We start from the raw sequence: 19,541 nt of genomic DNA, 5'->3' as shown, positions 1-19,541 counted from the left end.
TTATTAATACATACAGTTAACAGATACCCAATAAGTATCTACCTAATAGATATCTTTATAGTTTTTGAACAATATTTATAAACTGATAACTTGACACCCAAGTTAGTTTTATATATGTTAATCGACCCCCAGATCAGTAATAGTGTCAGTAAATCAGTAAGTAATTTTAGTATGTAAGTTTAAACTTTCTCCCAATCATTTAAAAATTCTGTTGGTATTTTAGTTATATTTTTTATAAAATCCATAAATCTTAAAATCATACCACTGCAAAAAAATTAGATCATTGAATTTTTTAAAAACATTTACTCTCAACAGTATTTATTAAAGCACAGAATTTATTTACAGGAAAATACCCTAATGGAAAATTAGGATACATTTTTAATTAGTTTAAATTTTAAATAAGTGATGTTTTATGCAATTATCCAGAGTTATTTTTTTAATTTAGAAAAAAATATTTATCAATACGTATATATTTTTATCATACTTGTGTAATTGGAAGATATGTAATCGTCAGGATTTATTCATAGGTAGATAAATAATGAAAACCAGAATTCAGTCCCATTGACAAGACATAAGCGTTAAAAGTCTTAACACTTTTAACTACCAATCTTGCATTAACAACAATAGTACAATAGATAAGACAAGTATAAAAAGTTATTTTACTCAAATACCTTTATGTTCGCAAATAAAATACCCTAACAGTTTATGAATGAAATTTAGTATAATATCTCTTTCACTAATAGTCTTACAGTAACTAACCGACCCATTTCTTGTTTTCGTGTACTGGAGTTACTCATGGCGTCACCTTAGTTCCATCGAACCTGCACTCGAAAATGAAGGTCAGTGAAGGAGCATCATCCTCGAAGAATACTCTCGCTGACTGACGTCTCGCGGACTGATTCGAGAAACTCACGTTGCAGACTCTCCTCGCGGAACTGACTTTTAACTGGTCTTTCCCAGAGTATTTATACCCCTATATTTTTTACCTGCCGGACCAGACCCTAGTTGAGCGTGAGAACGATCGACCGAGCTCTTTCGTTCCCATGCATTCCTAATCTTAGTCCGGTAACTCTTCTCACGGAACTACCATTGTTTAGGTGTGTCAGTGGGCAATATTACAAAAGATGATTGTTAAACGGACCTGTTACCTTTACTATAAGGGTTTCTTCTAGTCCCTTTCTGGATTCCTTCCATTATTATATTTTCTACTACTTTCATCTTAATTAGTAGGAATCCGCTACTGAGGTCCGTTATACCGGTCTTTTTACAATATTTAGAGATTTTTTCCACAAATAACATTTTTTAAATTTAATTTTAGTGGCAAAAATACGTAACTAAAAGTAAAATCATTTTATATTAAATATAAAGATGATAACTAACAAACCTATTATTAATTGTAGAAGTAATTAATTCGTAGAAATTGTTGCAATTGTTACGTTAAAATTTGACATTAACATTAAAATGGCTTTGATATTAGTTACTATTAAAGGGATTTCAGTTTCATACAAATTTTGTAATAAAGACTAAGCTTTCAAGTTAAAATACGAGGAATAGTACAGTTTAGAGAAAAGGACTATTTTATTCTAATTCTAGTATTAAAATGAGATCTATACCACTTTAGTTAAAATGAAAAGGGGGCAGCGATCCGGTTGGTCTTGTAAATTTTCCAATCACAGTTAGTCGGTTGTCATGACAACGTTAAGTTTTATTTGTTACTCAACCTGTATGAATAGAAACAAGTTTTACGCTGTATATAAGGATTTTACATTGTTCTAAACAGCATATTTAACAACTTCTTTTAATTAAAAATACGTATTAGTTTTTACTATTACTTTTTTCTTTTTCATTTACAGTAAAGTTTATAATGAATATTAAAATTAAAAAAAAAAAAAAAACGATTGCTCTTTAATATCGGATAATTATAAAGCGTGCGGGTGACAATCATTTCAGCCGTTGAGCTGCTACTGGGAAACAATCATACATAAATACATACACAATAAATACTTTTTGGGCAGTCGTGTAAAAACACTAGTAAGAAAACTTCACACGTATGAGATACGAAGTTTCTGAATCGTTCAGAATGAAGCATTGAGATGTGATATTCAAAAATGAATTGTTCATCTGATAGATTTTTTCAACTTTTTTGAATTTATTTAAAATATATATATATATATATTTATGTAGCTTATGACACTCCCGGTAACGTAAGGATTCCAACGCGGAGTCATACATCTAAATCGGCTGAACCGATTTAGATGTAACAAACATCTAAATTGTTTGTTGCCGATATACGGTGTAACAAACATCACATACAAACATCCCAAATACATTACACTCCTTTTTGGGCAGTCGTGTAAAAAGTGAAAGAAAAGAAAAAAGTCCTAAAAAAATAACACGATCTATTTCTATAAAATCATATAACAACTATTTTTATGTAAACACGACATGTTGCTGCATGATAAAGAGGCTTGTTATTCATTTGTTTATTTATTCATCAGGTTATTTATTTATTCATCAGTTTATTTATTAATAAATAATATTTTTAAGAGTATGAAAAATGACATGCCTATTGGAACTCAGAACTTCAGGATGAAAGGCAGAGATGCTACTTCTCCGCCACGGAGCTAAGCATATATCATTATTTTATTAATACCTATTTAATTACATGTAAAGAACTTCCCATCAGTTTATTTAAAATAAAATATTTCCTTTTGTAAAGCCCAGATAATAATTCTCAAAAATCTTTAACCTTTTTATTAAAAATTAAAAGTTTAAAAAAAAATACTATTTAAAACGTTTATTTAAAAATCAGAATTTTCATCATTTTTGTTTATTATATACAAATAATAATATGTACTGTAATGTCACCCTCCATTATCAACAATCTAAATCACTTTAATTATCATCTTCTAAGTAATGTTTTTCTTTTTTATGATTTAATTTCTTTATTATCTTTACAAATTTATTACTGTTACTTTACATACTAGTATTGATTATTTTTATGTATTAATATGGAATTTAACAACCTATATGTATATAAATTAAGTAATATAACTATAATAGTTTTAGGTAACCTGAAATAAGTGACAAACCACTCCCAAGAATAACAAACAACCTTTATCAGACTCGCCAAGGAAAATGAGATTATATAAATGAGATAAAGTGATTTCCTGTTATCTTCTCTACCAAGCTGAATATACAGTTTCATATCACTAGGCCAACGCAACTGAAATGCAAGTGATACACTGTTCCTGTAATTGACCACCTTCACTCTGTTCATCACTGGGACTGGCTGTCTAGTGATCATCATTAGTCACAGAGAAATAAATTCTTGAGTAGTGGCTTTATACTTCAGATGGGTGTTTTATAGGTGTAGAAACAATAAAGAATACAGTTAGTATAAAATAACAAATTAGAGTACCTTTTCTGAAGTGAAGCAGTAGGTTTTATATACACTGCTCCACCTAACAGAAAAAAAAAATGTATGTACTGCGATTATCTGTGTATTTTGTAATTCTATTCTGATCAAGGTTCTTCCACAATTTCCATTTCTCCATTACAATGCTTAGGCTGTTCATATTTTTAGTTGTGGACTAATTTACCTAACATGATGTTATTTCCTAAATACAACCTTGGTTTATTATTATAATGTAAAACTTCAGTAAGAGAATAGCAAGGATTTCTTCACATTCTTCCTCCCTCAGATTATTTTTATCAGATGCTAAGAATTAAGTCCTAAACAATATGTAAGTAAATGTGAATGAAATCAGTTAAAATGTGTTAATATTCGTAAGTAGACATCAAAATTGGCACTAGAAGTGTTTAAAATGGTACTGTTTTAAAGTGAATGTTTAAAATAGATGTAAAGGGGTAATATATATTATTAACATGTTGCTCTTTTTATAATGTATTATACTGATACGATTACAAGCCATAGTCCAGAGCCACAAGGTTCTATAGTGTATTTATGAAACAGATACGAGCCTAGAGAGAGTGGACCTTTTGTTGGAATAATTGCTTCCCTGGAAATCAGTGCTTCCTTGTTATAATATCAGGGAGAAGAAAACAAAGATAAGAAAATGAATAGGGGAAATAGGGAGAGGTAGACTCTCCCAGAACCAAGAGACACAAAATAGGACCATGACCCTAAGAAGAATACAATGATAAGGTATTTTTTATTTTTGTTAATATCGTTTTCAAAATCTGTTCTATGGTTAATATTTTTATTTAAAAACTAGAAACAAAGCTGTATTAGAAGTTAAGTTCCCGCAAAACCTTTCCTGTTATTTTATAAAAGGTAGTTTTTACTGATAAATAAATAATTTTATGAAAATATACTTAAAAACTTCTTTCATAGATTTTTATAATATAACATTAAAACCTAGAGAATGTATTCGACAAAAAATTAGTACTGTTATCGTTGGTATTTCAATTAACAGAGACATTCTAGATCAGTTCAATCACATAAAGATGCTTTCAACTGTAATTTGTAGTCCAATTTAACAACATTGACTATTTTAAATCATACAGTAAAACATATATGTACAAATATTAAAATTGTAACAGATATGATGCTGACACATATTATATTAATATCAGCAGGATACATACTGAAATTTTAATTGTTATTCATAGGAATCAATACAAGGAAACAACATATAAATTAATTACATTTAACTTTTCGTATGATGCATTATTGTAACTGACACGGCTTCACATTTTTATCACATAAAAGTAAACGTATACTACATACGAGTATTAAAAATAAACTGAAAATTAAAAAAAAAAATTAATAAAAAAAAGTTAAAAAAAGGTTAAAGGTGTATTACATATTAAGAAAAGAAAAATTAATACTTATTTTTGTCTATTCAAATAATAAAAGGCACCAGTCGAAACTCTCCAGCTCTGAAATACTTTATTCTAATAATTAATGAAAGAAAAATATTTATCAGTTTCAGTCCAAACCTTACTTATAATTCTATTCTCACTGTTTTAAATACTGATTTACTCAATCTCGTCTCTGTAGTACATCCCTGAAAACTGAACATAGAAAAAAAAAACGTTACGGTTTTGGGTATTGATAATGATAACGTTTGGCAAAGTAAATTTTCACCAATCCAGACACGGAATTCTTCCGATAAAATACAATTATGTGGATAGTTCTCAAAAATCCGAATCCACCATTAAAGCATTTTCCTAAATGAAAGAAACATGAATAAAATACATTTAAAATTATTAAAAAATTATCTACTGTTAACCAAAATAAGTTAGTTTTGAATAACAGTCGGTAGTATATAATTACAAAAAAGAATCCACGCATAGATAGCCATTGTTTTTGTCATCGATTTGAAGAAAATATTGGCACGTAATGATATTAGTTTCTTAATGTTTAAAAATTTGAGTGGTCATTCTAAAAGTTTTTAAATCCATAAACCTATCGGAAAGTATTTAAATTAAGAATACAGTATTTTATACAACCATGACAACCAGAAAAAGAACCTTTATCGTTTCCTTTTTATAAAAAAAAACCTCTAAAAATGTAGCTTTATGTACAAAACTAGCAGACCCGGCAATGCTTCGCTATTGCTAGATTTGAGTATATACATAGATTAAATGAACTCAATTGAAAGTTTGATAAAACATTAACAAAATGAACACTACGGGACTTCACAAAATTTAACCTTTCCCTTTCCCCCTTCCTTTTCTTTTTTCTCCTTTTCCCCTATTTACCCTTTTTTCTTTTCTCCATTCTCCCCTTCTTCCCTTTTACTTTCTTTGATTTTTCCCTATTTCCCTTTTTCGATTTTTCCCTTTCGCCCTTTTTCCCCGCGCGTAAATCGGTCCAGTGGATTTTTAGTCTATAGCGGACACACATATTGGAAACATTGAAACAGAATCATGAAATATTTAGTATAGCGTGTGTTGCTTTTACGTCCAACAGATAGCTCTGTTTCTTTCAGAGAAAGCATGTTTTTACCTGTCACAGGTGTGACATCTTAGCTACATAAATAATAGTTATATCTTAGTTATATATAGGTATATAAAAACACGTGCGTATTCAAATGCAAAGTTGAGTCAAAATTTCAAAGCAATCGGTGAAGAACTTTCGGAGATTTAAGATTTTGAACAAACGAACATTTAAATTTTTATTTATATAGATTACAACCACTGCGCCACCGTTGCTGGATTGAAGATCCTATCAGTTTTTCAGTACAAAAAAAAAACAAATGTAATCAATATATCAAACAAAAATTAATTTAGATTAAAATTGTTGAATGTGAAACATTTAAAGAAGAAAGAGCAAAAGATAATCTAGAAAGTCAAGGTGAGCAGCATTATTAAAGAAAGAATACAGGAATCACTTGATAAAATTTGAATAAAAAATCCATGTTGAAAAAAATTATGAACGATCAAGCGAAAAATTTGAATGATGAGTGTATACTGAACTATAACAAAAGATCAGAGAAAATGTTGATGAATTCTTGAAAAAAAAGTCCAATAGGTAAGCTGGGTAATTTGAAAAATTATCTTTGAAAAAAAAATAAAAAAACCTTTAAAATAATAGCAAAAGATCTACTAGAAGATGTGGATAAAAATTATCAACTGAAAAAGAGAGCAATGAAAATTTTGTGGAATATCAGTTTTTAAAAAGAGAATGAAAGAATAAATGCTACAAGAATATAAATAAATATTACCTAAAAAAATAAAAGAATTGAATTTATGAATGAATAAATCAGAATATTGGAGATTGGCTAGAAGAACGAGTACAGGGTCATAGCTTCATAGTACAAATAATTTAAAACTGTTTCTTTTATGGTAAACGGAGATCGCTAAGGAGATAAAAGGCATTTCATTCATGTAAACACAATCTTTTTTTAAAACTTATAAACGTATCCTAATTAATAGATTTATTTTTTACTTTAGATATCTTTGTTTATTGTTTTTTTTTACCTCCGGGACCACTGTTAGATATTGCTTCAGAGGATGAAATGAATGATTTGTAGCGTGTGAAAATGCCATGCCTGACCGGGATTCTAACCCGGGACCTCCGGATGAATGGCTGAGACGCTACCACTCGCGTCACGGAGGCCGGCTACTTTATATATCAAATGTAACAAATCAAACATCAAAATTGTTTCAATTTAAATATATATATATATATATATAATTGTCATTATGAATGTTTCCACCGTTATCTCACTAATGACAGGATTATGTCTCACTTATGACAGGATAATGGCAGGAAGTTAATTCGACATAATTTTAAACATATGACGACCACTGTACTATTATATTACGTTACATAAACAAATTTACATGACGAAGAAGTTTTAGTTTTATTAAGATCATAACAGAAATTTTTAAGTTCCTGATGATGGAATTTTATCCTGAAAGCGCTTGAACGTATATATAAACGAATTGTTGGTAAGTGGGTTCTTTAATTATTAATTATAAAATTATACCAATGGTTGATTAAAAAAAAAAAATAATAACATATTTTGTTGCAGTAAACATTAAATAAAAAAGTGTTATTTCTTTCTTTAAATTCATTTTTTTTAAAAGTTTATAAAATATTTTATGTCCTAAGGTTAATTTTACGTCCTATGACTAAAAATAATTCAGATATACTCTGTCCTACAGAAATTCTAATATAATATATTATCATTGTAGGCAACGTAATTTTGCGAATTGAAATTACATGGTTATATCTTAATGCAATAATTTAGGGTCATAGCAAAGATTTGAAATATTATACACAATGGAATTCCTTGATTAGAATACAAATTCGTGCATACGTTATAATGATGTTTTAAGGCGAGGGAATTACGGTTTAACAGAATTATTTCGTTGTATGCACATGAAAGTATTTATTCTTTTATGAGTCATACATTAACTTAAAAATATGCGTCCATAACATCACGTTTAAGTACAAAAGGAGTACTGATTAAAAATGAAATATAATTATTTTTTCTAAAAAGTCAGAATGGTTTACTATATTGAAATGTTTTATTAATTAAATTCTTTATTACGAAATAAACTGTAAATTTATTACTCAGTAAAATTGAATAAACAGTTTTATCTTGGACACAACTGATAATATATATTATTTCTGAATTAGTTTTTTAAATTTAAAATATTTTTAAATAGTCCTGAAATTGATTCAATTATAAAAAAAAAATTACCTGCATATAACAATATAACGTAATAAATTGCTTCTCGCATAATTTTTCATTTTCTTAACAGAAAATCTGCTAAGTTTTTCTCATGATTGTAACGCATTTCAGATTCAAGTGACACCAATCAGAGGTAATTTCTCTGACAGTAATGATGTTCATAATGTACTAGTCCTTGTGGTAAACAGAGTGAAGGTGTAACTTGTAGGGTTTTGTATAGTAATTTGTTCATTTAAATCGATTACATAAATACGGGCTGTAAGAAAATCATTTCATTCAACTTCATTAATAAACGAGGCGTAGGATGTACGTAATTCTTACGAATGATTATGCCATTAAGTGACTCAATCTTATGTCAAGTTATGTGCATATCCACACATAAAAATTTCATAAGTTTAATTTAATTTATATATGGGTGGTCGTTTCACGATGATTATTTTGTCTTTAAGCACCTGGATTAACTTTTATTTTATGTTTCTTGGAAATATAGAAATAAAAAGCACAGGTAAGTTAAAAGTGAATTTCCAGTACCGTTCATTAATTTTGGTTTAACACTTATTTCTTTCTCCTCTTGTAATCTTTCAATTTAAAAGTAATTACTAAATCCTACCCTACAATACATCTTATACTTCATTCTTTAATATTTACTATTTTTTTTTCCGAGATTTTTTTCTTAAAATTCCTTAGTTTTACAATTCATCCAACAACCAATTCATTCCAAATTTTATCACCGTATCTGATCTTTTGTTAGATATACTTTAAACAACACATCTTAAGAGTTTTCTTGTAATTCATTACACTTTTTAATTTTTCTATTGTAATTCACTAATATAAAATATTAAACCTCATAAATGTATGTTGAAAAATTCCTTAATCTGTTAGAGGTTCATAAACTTCACTTCTGGATGAAAGCACTCTGCAGAAGACTCTTCATTTCCCTACTTCATCATCTACAATCGTTTTTTTTCTCTTCATAATATGTAGTCCACTACTTTCTTCGTAAAAATTTTAAAATTACTGCTTTACTCTTTTTTTCTTAAATCGTTTTTCTCCCCATTTAATGAAGAGAAAATTATTTGTTCGTTATTTCTTTTACCATATTTTTTTAATTTTTGCTAAAATATAGAATCTTTATTCTTTCAACTTTTACTATATATTTTTTTTCTTTTATCTCTTGAAATTCAAATTGATAAGTAATCTATATTGTTTTTTCGTTAGTATTTTACTTTTATTAGAAATTCTTTCTTATCGTCTTCTCATATATGTTTTTTTTCTGTAGAACAATAATTTACAATCGGTTTCTGTTGACGAAACCATAAGTAACTAATATGTTAAGATAACATGAGAGAGGGTCATCCAATGATGACCCCACGTCCATGTTAATAAACATACTTATAGTAACAACTAAGATCTAATAAACACTCACTCATATGTCAAAAGCACTACCAACACTGGATTCTATAACTTGTTCAACCTATGGATTACATGTGTCCAGCACATTCAGTCCGCACAAAAAATATAAGATAAACACAGATAAACGAACGAATGGAAACAACGTTAAATAGTAATAAACAAAATTAATGACGTTAAAATAACAAAAGCCGTTAAAACAATAGTAAATAAAAATAATAAAAAAGTAGTAACAAGAAATAGCACTGGAAAAGAAAAGAACAGGAAAATAGATTATCTTCAACGACCATCATTAAGGTCCAGTACTTAAGTCCTTTTCAATCGTCTAATGGCATCCCCGTTTCTAGAAGATTCAAAGCAAGTGGATTTACATGTCTATTTAGCCTATCCATGTATTTAAAACTGAAACGGACAATCTCATCTCGAACATTGGGATCCCCAGGTATTTATGTATTGAATTCCTTACCAACCAAGGCGCTCGGGTTACTTTCCTCAATATCTTGTTCTGTGAGCCTTTAGGTTTCTTTAATATTGCTGTCACTAGTCGTCCCCCAAAGCTGAATTACATACGTCCATATGATTTCATGAATATAGAAGGACATTGTGACATTGTTAGAGAAAGACAATTGAGAAATCGTTACCCATTAGCTAACATATACGCTTGAATTTCTGGTCAAGCTGTTCTTTCTTCTCCAGTCGATCTACATGTAAGCCAAGAGATCTTACGTTAGCCGTATGAGGTTACAACAACATATAATTAAAATAATTATTATATATAAATATATAATTAAAAAAATTATCAATTAGTACTAAATCTTCCTGAGAGATTAACATTTACTTAATAGGTAAAAAGAATATTTTTAATACAGACTATGGGTATTTTTTGTTCCAAAACAAATGGAATAAAGCATAATAAAAATTATCTGTTAGTTTTTTTAAATAATAAGATATTGGGAAATATTTGTCTAGATTTAATTATCTCGGGCATGAAATATGCTACATAAATATTAATTTAAAAGTTTTTGACACGTTTATAAGACTTAAAATTAAAACTGATATTCGACTAAAAATGTATTAATTTGCGGTTATGACTTCTGTAATATTTAGAATGAAAATATTAATTATTACCCAAGAATCTTGGCAAATTTTAAACATGATAACATCTTTTCAAATCGCCTTCTACTAGCTGAAATGGTTATATCAGGTCGATATAACCAATGGTTATATCAGCTGATATCAGCTCAATGGTTATATCAGCTGATATAACCATTGATCTGATATTCCCAATCGAACTGCAATGGTTATATAAGCTCGATTGGGAATTATTAAGAATAGTGAGAATATACGCGGACTGAATTACCATTACGCGGCAGATACCATTACTGACTGAAATGTAATGATAAATGTAATTTAATGGTTATCGTTTATCTCTACAAACTTATCACCACAAATCAGTTGGAAAAATCTGATGTGGACACCACATGACTTCCTTGTAGCCTATTAAATTACATATACACAGTTTTTTAAATGAAAAGTACATAAAAGTTTATTTCATTAACAACTTCTTATATTTTTTCATATATATATATATTTTTTTAATTGTTATTATTGAATTATTATTTAATGTAATTTTTCTTTTACAATCAAAGGCTTTTAAAAAAATATTAGTAAATCAATATATTTAAATTCAAAAAAAGGAGATGAAGTGGGATTCGAACCGATGTGCCCTTCCCCTTGTAAAATCCAATTATTTCATTAATTAAAATTTCAATTGACTATAACTCTGGAACCAATGAAAATAAGTACCACTTAGATATATCGTTGAAATGCTCTCAATGAAGGCTTATTACTGCAGTTAAGAAAAAGTCAAAAATTCAAATTTTTTTGACACTTTTCGTTCAGTCGATTGCAATCAAAAGGAGAAGTGCACAACTAGATGTTACAAGTCCTAAATTTAAAATTTCAAAATCCTATGGCTAATCGTTTTTGAGTTATGCGAGATACGTACAAACGTCACGCCAAAACTAGTGAAAATGGATTCAGGGATGGTCAAAATGGTTATTTCCGTTGAAATCTGAATACCGAAATTTTTCGCGATCACAATACTTCCTTTACTTCGTACAAGGAATTAAAAATAATGATCAATAAAGAAATAAGCATAAGAATACGTATTTTAGACAAAATTAAGTGAAATATTATTTACTCTATTCCGGCAACACTATTCGGAAACATTCATACCACCGCTGAAAATGGGGAAAAAGATTTATTTTCGGAAAACTTTTTATAATTTTTATTTATTTGTGTATTTGCAATCTGTTGGTCGTTTTTTTGTTTTTTTTTTTGAGTCGATTTATAAAAAGTAAATACTACAAATATAAATGCGTCGAGAACACAGAATGATAACGTAGAAAACCTTCACAGTAAAACTTCTTCTTATATGGTAATCTTCCCTTATAAGATGGAAGTAAAATGGAAAAAAAAAAATTTTATTTATAAAGGAAGAGAAACTGCATAAATAAATAAACACAAAGATAAAAATGTACCTTAGCTATATCTTAAATCTTATTATCTACGAAATAGTAAAATGAAATAATGTCCACAGAGTAAAATAAAAAGTATATGAGTGGGTAATAATAAAACACATAATTACATGTATATACATATACATATATATATATATATATACACATACATATATAAACACACACACATAATAAAGGCGAAAGAATACAATACTATCCAAGATACCTTGGATCATTACAATGTAATTTTTTACTGATCAGTAAATTTAAAATGTATAGGTTATTTAATTTCAGTAAATATTTTCCCGTAAGTGCGTGTTTCCACGTACAAATTATATTTAACTACTTCAAAATTAAAAAACTACTTCCAAATTAAAATTTATTTCATCCATTTTTTTTTTTGAAAAAATTTTATGAAATGTGGGCTGGTTGAACATGGAAACACTTAAGGTGAATATTTATGTTACACTGTTCAGCAATACTTGGAAAACTATCCAACAAAAGTAGGTTACAGAAATTTTACTGCTTTTCTTATTACTTATTTTCCCAGTATTTATTACGGCTGGTTTTTTTTTTTTAGAAAAGCAACAATCCGCCTATAAAATTGCGCTCAGTAATATTTATTTACAGAAAATAAAAATTATACGTTTTGTTGACATAAAATTTTAAATAAATTTTACTTGTTATTAATCTTAATTAGATTTTCTATACGGAATAAGTGTTTTGTAAAATGTATAAAAGTAATTAATTAATTTATTTGATTTTAAGATAATATTCAAACAACAATGACTAACAAATTTTTTTACATTGTTAAAACAGTACAGTTTATCCGTGAAAAATAAAAATAAATTTCTAACTTGAATAGAATACAAGATTTTAATCTCTAAAGATAGGTACAAATTATTTCATGGTTAAATAAATATCTTATTCTGATTGCTACATATTAATATATTATATAGGTCATGAATTTATAAGATAAATTATAAATACAAAAACAAATTATAAGGTAAAAAATAAATGTGATTTATGTGCACTTAAATACGACGAGCACATGAAATGACATACGCTAAGGTTTCAACACACCTTTTCCACATAGTTTTTTCCAGTCATTAATAAACGCAATACACCTAATTTGAAATATTATGGATTTTGAACGTATTAAATCAAACATTTTTGAAGAATTTTATTATTTTGGCACTTTGCAAAGGTATAAAATCGTCATTATAATTAAAGTATAATTTGAAAGGATAACTTTTACTACCATAAAGATAACGCTATTATGATTTATCATATACCATTATGAAATTATAAAAATGAACTGTTGTTAATAGTTACACGGTATTTACTATAAATTTTAGAAACCGTAAATATATAGAAACATTACGGTTCTACTCGGACTTAGGGTAGAAGTACTGAAGTATAATTAGCTAATAAACAATGAAAAGAATAGCGTATCAAGATAGATCGTTGTAGGTAGCAAGAAGCCCGTCACTGTCTCAGCTGTTCATCTCTACTTTGCGCGTCAACTGAGCTTTTTAATCTAAGACGAATAGTAATTTGTTGTAAAATAAAATTCGCATAGAAAAACGAGAAAGGTTAAGGAAATACTTTATTAAAAAAAATTAAGAAATAGAATATAGATTAATTTAAAAAAATTTGAAATGAGTATTACTTTTATCAATAGAAGTCAGAAACTTTAAGGAAATTTATACGTTTTTACAACAAAAAAATCATGGAAGTTTTAGTCATTAAAAGACTAAAATTCTTTAATTAGTGATAAAATAAAATAGAGAAATACAAAATTTCAAGGAAGAATAAATATACGAATGCATAAAGACTGCAAGGGTTCTGAACATATTTTGATATAATAACGTTATTTAATATTTCGTTTAATTACAAATTTTAAATCAGTCAAATCGAATCAATCAGCTTAGTGTCATACATGCAATATAATGAGTTTGAAAAAAAAATAACAGAATCATTTTTTAGAACATGAATTTTGTCTGATCGTGAGAACAGAAAGCTGTAATTGAAAGATATAAAATTTCTTTTTAACGTTAAAAATTGTATATGATCCAATAGAAATGAGGAATTATGATAAGTTATCGCACAAGAATTAAGAATAATGAGCATAAAAGAGAAAATAAAAGGTTGTACACAAAGCTACAACGGAAAACAGTTTAAATTCCTTGTCAGATTGACAGAAAGAAGATTATTCTGTCATTATTATTATTATTATTATTATTATTATTATACTTTTTTTTCTTATTTTATTGTAAGCTTACAGAAAAGGGTGATAAAGAACAATATATACATTCTTGACAGCTTAATCCTTACATTTCCTAGAGCGATAACATTTAGCAATAACTTTTAAAAAGATACTTAACAGAATAAAATTCAATAACATTTTTTTTTTTATGATGTTGAAACAGAGAAATATAATTCGTTTACATCTAAGTTCATCATAACCTTAGTAAGGAAGAAAGGAGCGGATAAAAATATAAGGATACTATATTTCCTTTATTATCAGATTCATTTTAGTAGCAACAGTTTTAACTTATTTTAATTATATATGCATTTTCAGGATAGACAGATGGGTACAAATTGATTACGAACGATTCCACTTTTACGAAAAAAATATAAAATTCCAGTTGTAAACTGGAACATTACTTCTTATGGGAATATCTAACGCTATGAAATTTTATTTTACATTGCAGTATTGATTTATTTCCATATCTTCTAGATATATTAACCGTTCCTAATGCCGGAAAAAGTTATGTATAGATATAAAAATAGATAGTCCATCCCGAAGGTGCGATATTCATATTCCAATATTGGAATTCTTCATAAGCGAAAAATCTGTTACACCTATTTTTGTGTACGTAAATTTTTCTTTTAGGTTATACACCGAATTATTCATCTAGGAAAAAGTAATAAATAAATTTACTAGCTAGTTATTGCCCTACAGGAAAGTTTTTTACAAACGACGAAAGAGTTGGCTAAGTACAATATATTAATTATAAGACCCTACTTAAATCTAATCAGGTTACAACTAACTCACAATAAATTAAAGCCTATTTTTTAGTCCTAAAATAAACTGATTCAATGAAAATCGTTACATCCAATCGTAAATCGATATTCTGTAAATATTTATACAGATTACCTAAGCTCAACACAATATCAATATATATATATATATATATATAATTAAATCGGGCCGGTAAGAGTTTTATTTAACATGTATTTTTTTTAAAACAAATTTCTACATTAATAACAGATTTTAATGATAGAAATGTAGTATATATATATATATATAAATCTACATTTCTATTCTACATTACTACATTTCTTAATTTATTAAGAACATTTAATTTATTAAACAACGAATAATCAAGAATTCTATTGTTTTTGTAAATGTGATATGTATTACATATAAATGAAATTGGGCCGTTAAGAGTTTTATTTAAAATGTATTTATTTTAAACAAAATTCTAAATTAATAAAGATTTTGATAATAGAAATGTAGTATCTTATCTTTTTTATATCAGTATAATTTTGTTAAAAACAGTTTTATTTTTATTTTATTTTTTTGTTGCTTTTACGACCTCATAGGATCACTTTAATTCAATTTCTGGGCCAGTCCATTTTGTAATCGGTTCTTTTTATTTCCGAATCGTGTGAGTTGTTTTATTCTTGCTTCTTTCCTTTTTGCCCACATCTTTTTGAGTCGTTCTGATCTTTGGCGCCTGTCCTCGTCTGAATACACCCTGTTGGATTTATTTTTTATTTTAGGTTCAAATGTTATCATATTAGTTTTAATTAGTTTGTCTTATTTTTCAGATTTTGTGATTAGATCTTCTTTGAAGATTCTCAACTCTTCCATTTCTTTTCGGACTTTCTTTATCCATTTCGGTTTTGTTGTTCTTTCCCAGTATAAGTTAATTATTTGGTTTGCATGTCTGGTGTTTTCTGCTCTAAGTAGGTGCCCCAAGAATGAAATTCTTTTTTTTCCTGAAGAAATTTGTTAGTGGGGTTATTATTTTATATAGTTCTACATTTGCGATTATCCTCCGCTGTCCTTTTAATATGTTTTTCTTGTTTATACATTTTCTGACTATCTTCCTTTCTAACTTTTCGATCCTTTCTACTTTTCCAATTTTGTATGGTCCGAAGACAGTCTCGCTGGCGTATTGTATTTCTCGAAGAATTACTGTTTGGTAAAGTCTTACCGTCCCGATTTCATTTATAAATCAACGAATAATAATAAGAATTGTATTATTTTTGTAAATGTGATATGGATTACATATAAATGAAATAAGGCCGTTAAGAGTTTTATTTAACATGTATTTTTTTTTTAAACAAAATTCTAATTTAATAACAGATTTTGATAATAGAAATATAATGTCTCACCTGTTTTTATATCAGTATCATTTTGTTAAAAACTGTTTTGTTTATATTACAGAAATTTTTGTTTTTTGAGCGGAAAAATTGATATCTGCGAGACTATTACCGTACGGTTTACAATTTTATTGTATTTTGTTTTTGGATATAACTCCGTTTTGTTAGATTATTCTACTTATTTATTTTTTTTTGTTTAAATATTGATTGTTATCTTATGGATTTATTACTAAAATTTATTGCCTTTCTAGAAGAAAGAAATATAGATATTTTGAATTTCTCGGCCATTTTTTTTTTTTTATGATAGTCATATCAATCACTTCATACCATATTTTTCCATTTTTAATAAAACTAGTATAATAACCTTCACCAATCGAAGATCTGTGACGTAATATTGCACTTATTACTTTGTAAGTATAACCCTAGATTTATATCGTGTTCGTAGACACACTCATTATATTATGATTAAATGAACTTTCTTTTATTTCTCCATCAATTAGTTCAAATAGTTGTAATTGTAGAATAAAAATTTTACCAATCGAATTTATTTCTGTTTTATATAACAAATCTTTGTTGCCATATTTGCAATACTTTCCTGCTTCGTGTTTTTTGTGTTTTATTAGCAGCTGTAACTCTTGTAAACTAATACTTTTATTTTTTTTTAAAGAAATGATGGGAATTAAAAAAATTATTTTTCTTTTTTAGTACTTTCATTTCTATAAGAGCATTTACTATTAAAACAAGCAGTAGTTTGTTGCAACTTTTATTATTTCAAGTACATTATCAAGGTTTTGTACGAGATGACTCGTAAATACAAAGGCGCTGTTAATTACTGCTACCTAGCGGCGCAATCGTAAACCTACCTTTTTTAGAAAAAAGTGAAATATTCGAGTTCATTAAATGGAAGAAAAAAACGTCTAACAAAACTCGAGGTATTTTTTGAAAGTATTCTTTATTCCAAATCTAACTGAACTGAAGTACAATTTTTTCATGCTTATTTTTTTTTTTCCCCCAATTTCATTTCACTTTTAGGTTAGGCCATGTTTGGAACTGTAAACATAGTTCATTGACTTCGCCGTACCATCCAGTTCTGCGGACTCTTACCGGCAAAGTTCCAACGAACTTCATAATTAATATATATATATATATATATAGAGAGAGAGAGAGAGAGAGAGAGAAATGTATGATATAGATTATATATATATTTATATCGATGTAATTTATCTTTATGGATTTTTTTCACTAATTTTTATGGATGTTGGAAATCAAATGAGCTGTTTCTGAGAGTCGTAAGTCATTGACGAAAAGAAAATCATTTTCAACAATAAAAATGATCACGTACTAGGATTAAAATGTAAGGTGAACTGATTTTCTGTTTTATATATATATATATTTACTGTACCGATTACGTTTACGATATTACGTATCAGTATTTCAAGCCTTACGAAATGTTGCTGATGATATTCTGATCTACAAGAAAAGTCTTCCTGTTAAACATAGTATCCGAATATTCTCAATTTTATTTTTTAAATGGAGGTAAATGTAAATGATGTCGCCTGTACATCAACTCATTTATGACAAAACTATAAAAAAGCTGGAACAGCTTATGTAAAAAATTTGAATTATCAAGAATGTATATATTTAAATGTAAAAGCTTCAATTTTTAGTCTATATTATAAATCTGTAAGTAGAAATTAAAGCATTAATTACCCGCAAGGTCTAATTAGACTCAATCATTAAAAAAAGTTGCATTTAATATATCGTGAACCCGTAATTAATCATTTGTTATGTCCAGTCATAAGCTGATTTTGGTATACCTCTTAGGATGCGAAGATCCAGTTGGTCTAGTGGGATCATATAGTTTAAAGCGCATAGTACTCGTATGATGTACAAATTGTATCCTCCACCCTTCTAAAGTAACAAATACCTGCATATTTAAGACGAATTACTGAGTGTACATCAAATAATAGTAACTGTAGTGTACTTTAAAATGTAAATCTCCAGAACAACATATAGAAGCAGAATAATTATGAAAACCGATTATAATTCAAGAACAGCTAAGGATTAATGGACTCAGGAATAATATGGGTGAAAACCCTTTACTAGGTATTTTACTTAGTATTTTTTCGGAATTAAGAAAACAAGCGGTAAATGTATTTAAAAATGTATATATAAAAAAACAAATATTATGTAATATTTATTTCCCCAACAAGATGATTTTTTCTTTAATCAATTTAACACCTTTTCACACTATTTTATTTAAGAAAAAGTTATAAATTTTCTTAACCACCTTGCGATATTAATTCTACCCGAATAAGAAACTAGGTGGTTTATGGATAGTTCTAAATTAAAAAAATATCAAAATGCAAAAAGTGAAAGAAACGTAGCTATCCAATGATAAATATATTTTTTTTAAATTTGTGAAACAAAAAGTATGGAAAAGAAAAAAAATTGTATTTATAAGAACTAGCTGATTTATTTTATGATTTAACATTTAATTATTTTCATTTTGTAAGTCACTTTAAGTTTTTTTTAGAAATTTGAAATTGTTTTTAATGAAATTATGACCATTTATTTAATTTTAGGTAATAAAATTATATTTGAAAGTAAAACTGGAACTTGTAGAATAAGAAATATAAGTTAAACAGTTTAGAATTGTGAAAACCATTCTAAATTATCGAGAAGAATGTTTTTGATAAACCCGTATGGGTAAAGAGTAAACATGTAAAAAATTTCAAAATATTTTATTACATCGGGAAAAACTTACTTTTTAATGCGTAAATAGGATAAAAATACGGATTAAGAGTATTTGAAATCTAAACATATAATAATATTTTACTCAAGAAGAAAATTAATTTTAAGTACAGATTTAATATATAGTTTAGAAAACATTAACTAACTGATCATAAGTTAAATCCCAAAAAATGAACGAAAAATTACACGGTTACACCCTAAACAAACACAATCTTAAAGCTCTAACGTTAACAGATGTTAAGTTTAGTTTTGTAAAACAAATATACATACATATATATTCACA

At 27.4% G+C, this 19,541-nt stretch overlaps 1 protein-coding gene across 1 annotated transcript in view; it reads right to left on the bottom strand.

Moving 5' to 3' along the window:
* Positions 1-19,541, bottom strand: part of LOC142325158 (atrial natriuretic peptide receptor 1) — a 1,463,037-nt gene that overhangs the window by 565,216 nt on the left and 878,280 nt on the right. The gene's annotated exons all lie outside the window — the stretch shown is intronic.

This window comes from Lycorma delicatula, chromosome 5, assembly GCF_047948215.1.
Source record: "Lycorma delicatula isolate Av1 chromosome 5, ASM4794821v1, whole genome shotgun sequence".
Lineage (NCBI taxonomy): Eukaryota > Metazoa > Arthropoda > Insecta > Hemiptera > Fulgoridae > Lycorma > Lycorma delicatula.
The sequence above is the reverse complement of the archived record's forward strand: the minus strand, read 5'-3'. Positions and strand labels throughout refer to the sequence as shown.